Here is a 4886-nt window from a genome sequence, read left to right as displayed (position 1 = left end):
CCTATTAACCCTTTCCCTACCAGGGCGGTCATGGAGGCTTCCCCTTAAGCCCTGCAGGCTGCGTCCAGCCTCTTCTTTACAGACAACTTCTCCTTGCTCCTACAACCTCCATCCTTGCACAGTTTGTTATTCTTCCAGGTAACATAGTAACAAATCCAAATTGCTGCTCTCTTTGTAGGCAAGCAAGGGTTTGTTGCAACTGCAATTCTTACTTCTCTGAAATGTAGGGACAACAGTACATTCCATCACATCCATCTAGTGTACACAGGTAGGTACATTGTGGCGGGCAGGCGGGCGGGCGGGCGGCTGGCTGCTTTAATGGCTGTTTGCTGTTCCCCTACTCCACTCCACTCCACTATTTGACTGTGGTGCTGCATCAATCAGTGGCTGGCTTGATGGCTGGCTCAGGTGCAGCTCTTTAACTTACCTAGGAGGGAGGGCGGAGAGAAGACAAGGAAGGTGAATGAGCTGTTCCAATGTGAAATGCCGGAAACACAGAAACACAGACGACACAAAACAAGAGGTTGCAATCTATAAATTAATTGCATTTAATAAATTAGCTCATTATCACACATGACTGTAAAAATGCATTGTCCAACAGGTGTTGAAATAATGGGATTAAAGGAGATGTGCAATGTGCAAGACAAAAACAATGGCAAACACAAAAAACACTTTTGGAATCTGATTTTAGTAAACACATAAGGAAAGGGTGCACCGGTCCTGGAAATACTGCAATACCAGGTCAATGCTGGAGTGGACAGAGCAAGCTCTATTTCCATCTCCCTGTTGTAAAAATCCATTTAATATATGGTTCCCAGATAGGGGACGTATCAGATATTAAACTGATAAGAACAGATTTTTTTTTTAAGTTGGCTACCCTTTTTCAGGGGTGTCAATGATTTATTTCATGATAAAAAATACAGTTTACAATAAAACCAACTTTTGTACAAATGAATAACAATAAAATCAATATTTCATTACATTACATTACATAAAGGGGACATGGTGGCAAATCTTTATATATTGGAGTTCCATTCTTTCACAAACCATTTATTTAGAAGGGTGGCATTTCTTTTTTTGTCTAATAAATAATAAATGTACATTTCGCTAAAACAAAGACCTAAAACATCATCAGTAGATAAAACATCGTGCTTAAAAATCAGGATGTTCCTGGCCTTCCATAGAGCTTCTTTGGCGCAATTCATCGTCTTCCACGCTATTATCTTTTGGTTCGCGGTTGGGCATCCAAATAGTCCATATAAAATATCTTCATAATTCAAGTCTTTCAGGTCTGCCATCTTTGCCAATAGAGGGAATATTTTCTTCCAAAATTCCTCCGCAAAATCACACGTCCAAAAAATGTGTTGAACTGTTTCCTCGGCCTGGCAGCCTTCCCTCGGGCAGACGGCAGACCTCGCGAACCTCCTTCTGTATTGGAATGCCCGGCATGGAAGACATTGATGAATGCAGCTCCAGGCCAGGTCCATCTGTGTATTAAAAAGATAAAACACATTAATAATTTTGAAGATAAAAGCACTTCGTTCCTCATTAAAATTCTCAATCCTGCTGACCGTCTCACTTTCTCTTAGGTCTTTAATTAACTTTTTACTATTTTTCAGCTCATTTACATTTTTTCCCTTCAGGTTGAATAAGGCCACTATCTTTTCTAAAATCACATAGTTTATTGAGAGTTTAAAAGCGTAAGGTGAGGATTAAACAATGTTGAACCACCCAAACCTTCGCATTAAAAACCCTGTATTAAAACGTAAAAAGTAGGACCAATAATGTTCTTTAAAAAGGGAATTAAAACAGAAACTGAAGAACTTGATTAAAAGAAACCTGTTAAAATTCGGAAAATCTTTGCCACCCTTCGGTTTGGATTTCATCACAATCTCTCTTTTTAGTTTCTCCATTCTGGAACTCCAAAAGAAGGTAAAACATGCTTTAGTAATTTTTTGCAATAAAACCGTGGGAGGAGGGAAAACCATACTCAGATATAAAAGCAGGGGTAAAATGACCATTTTAATAATTAAAACTTTTCCCTCCATGGTAAGTTTTCTCATGTTCCACATACATATTTTTTGATTTACCTTCTGCGCCACCATGTCCCAACTGATAAAACCATTATCGCACTCACTGAAGGAGACACCTAAAATTGTAATATTATCTGACACAGGAACGGGTATATCTCTAAGAGCCATGCTGCTATTTAAAATATTACTTTTGTCGAAATTCACCTTAAAACCGGAAGCACAGCAATAAAACTCAATTTGTCTGAGGGTTCTCTGAAGCGACAGGGTGTCCCTGCAAAAAACCGCTACATCGTCCATGTACCCCACTGCTTTAGCCTCTACGCCGCCACCCCCGGGCAGGGGGACTCCACGTATTAACTTATCGCGGCGAATTGTACACAGTAGAGGCTCTAATGCGCAAATAAAAAGCAGTGGGGACAAGGGACACCCCTGCTTCACCCCTGAGTTTAAAATCACGTCCTGTGTCTTAAAACCATTCACTAAAATTTTGCTTGTGCAATCTTTATAAAAGGCTTTAAGTGATAATAAAAATCCTTCAGGTATACCCATACGCTCTAAAACCTTAAAAAGATAAAAATGAGAGACACGGTCGAACGCCTTCTCGAAGTCTATAGATAAAATGGCTAATTTACCTTTTCTAGACCTCGTGTCCTCAATCACATCTTTTATCAGGTTAAGATTATCCCAGATGCTGCGGCCTGGCACCCCACACACCTGGTTAGAGTGTACAATGTGGGGTATTATGGCTTTTAATCTATTTGCGCACACTTTTGCCATTATTTTATAGTCGCTATTCAGAAGGGTTATTGGTCTCCAGTTCTTCAAAACTGCGATGTCACCTTTCTTATGTAGCAGGGAGACCTCACCCTTCCGCCAGGACTTAGGCAGCATCTTGGAATTAAAAACTTCATAAAAAAGGCTAAAAAGATCCTCTTTTAAAATGTCATAAAATTTGACATAAAACTCACTGGGTATACCGTCCGGTCCGGGAACTTTTCCGGCTTTAAAACTCTTTACCGTTTCTAAAACCTCCTGCTCCGTCAGCTCCTGTAATAAAAAATTCTGGGAGACAGGGTCTAAAACAGTAGTAATCTCCTTCAGTGAGTCACGCATAAAATTATGATCCACAGTTTTAACACTAAAAAGGTCAGCATAAAACTCATGAACTTTACTTAAAATACCCTGTACATCTGACACACCTTCAATATTTTTAATAATAGCCTTTTTATTGTTAATTTTTTTTAAAAAGTACCTGGAGCAGGTCTCATTCTCCTCCACATGTTGAATTTTGGAACGGAAAATGATTTCTTTGCCTTTCTGCTCCAGGCACTGAGCTATTTCTTTTCTTAAGTTAGTGATGTCAGTTTTAACGTCAATTTCATTATCTCTCATCTTGTACAGGGTCTGCAGGCGGGTGCTGAGAATTTTAAAAAAAGCATGTTTTTCTCTGGCTTTCGCCACGCTCTTTTTAATAAAAAATTCCTTTATTCTTTTTTTCATTTTCTCCCACCAAGCACTGATGGGAGTACGCATGTCTCTCCCCCGCCTGCATTTTTTGTAAAATTCAATAAAATCAGTAAAAACCTGTGGATCATCTAAAAGGGAAACATTTAACTTCCAGGACTTCTTACACACCGGTTTATTAAAATCACGCTTTACATAAAATGTTAAAAGCTTGTGATCTGAAAAAACATTAGTTAAAACTTCACAATTAAAAGGCAGTACATTCTCATTACAAAAAATAAAATCTATCCTGGAGCTACAGGTGGCGTTGCTCCAGGTAACGCCGGCTTCCTCTGGGCTGCTCCTATTACATTCTTTGTACACATCAGTTAATTTAAAATCATTTACAATATCTTTGAGCAGTCCAGAGGTCTTATCGTAATTCCTACTTGTAGCACTGGTAAGCCGGCGTTCCCCCCTCAGGATACAGTTAAAATCACCTGCGAGGATAAAAGGCTCAGTTGTATTAATAAAATGAGGTAAAATTTCTAGCATCTCTGCTCTCTCATTTTTGTCAGGTGAGCCGTAAAAATTTAAAAACTGCCATTTTACGCCGTCAATAAAAGCTTTAACCAATAAAATACGTCCTGGAAGAATCTCTTGAATAAAATCAATAAAAACGTTTCCCTTAAAAAGAATGGCGACCCCTGCTGATCTGGACTCATTTGATCCAGACCAGACTGATGGACCATACTTCCAATCCTCTTTATATTTATTGTACTTCATCATATGGGGAATGCCGCACTCCTGCAGGAAAAAAACAGAGGCTGCCAGGCAAGATAAATAATTGAAGAGAGCAACCCTTCTAACTTTGGACTTGGCGCCCCTCACGTTGAGGGATATTCCCTTTAGCTCAGACATTGTGGAGATTTAAGGCGGATTTTGATTTTAAAATAATAAATATTAGCGTATTTTAAAATCAGATATTTTCTCCACCAGCAATACCAAAAATCTCGCTGGAACTTATATACCCGCCCCCATCTGAATCGTTTGTAATGAGGGAAAACGCGGGAGAGGAACTGCCTTCGCTGAGGATAGCGCCAGCAACCAAACTTCTGTGCATCGGGAGCCCAAATGCAGTCAGGTCTCCCTGGGTCTCAAGTGGTTGACCATCTAGATCGGGTGGGTCCCCTAGGGGGCTCACACCTCCCCCCTGGGGCCGTGCAGGCTCTTCTGGAGGGGGAGGTTGCGCACAAGGTGGGGTGTCAGTTACCACAGGGGGAACAGTGCCCGCCCTCCTCAGCAGTCGCGGCGAGGAGGGGGTCCTAGGAGGAGCAACATCGCTTTTCACTGTAGTGTCCATCTGCTCCTCCCCTGTCTCCCCCCTACTGACTCTCGTTTGCCTCCCTT

General features: G+C 40.7%; 1 non-coding gene across 1 annotated transcript; it reads right to left on the bottom strand.

The window, feature by feature from the left end:
• Positions 1-704: 704 nt before the first annotated feature.
• LOC142654418 (U2 spliceosomal RNA) lies at positions 705-891 on the bottom strand. Its single transcript, XR_012849036.1, has one exon. It is a non-coding gene; the product is annotated as a U2 spliceosomal RNA (small nuclear RNA).
• Between the last annotated feature and the right edge of the window lie 3995 nt (positions 892-4886).

Source organism: Rhinoderma darwinii, chromosome 5, assembly GCF_050947455.1.
Source record: "Rhinoderma darwinii isolate aRhiDar2 chromosome 5, aRhiDar2.hap1, whole genome shotgun sequence".
Classification (NCBI taxonomy): Eukaryota; Metazoa; Chordata; class Amphibia; order Anura; family Rhinodermatidae; genus Rhinoderma; species Rhinoderma darwinii.
The sequence above is the reverse complement of the archived record's forward strand: the minus strand, read 5'-3'. Positions and strand labels throughout refer to the sequence as shown.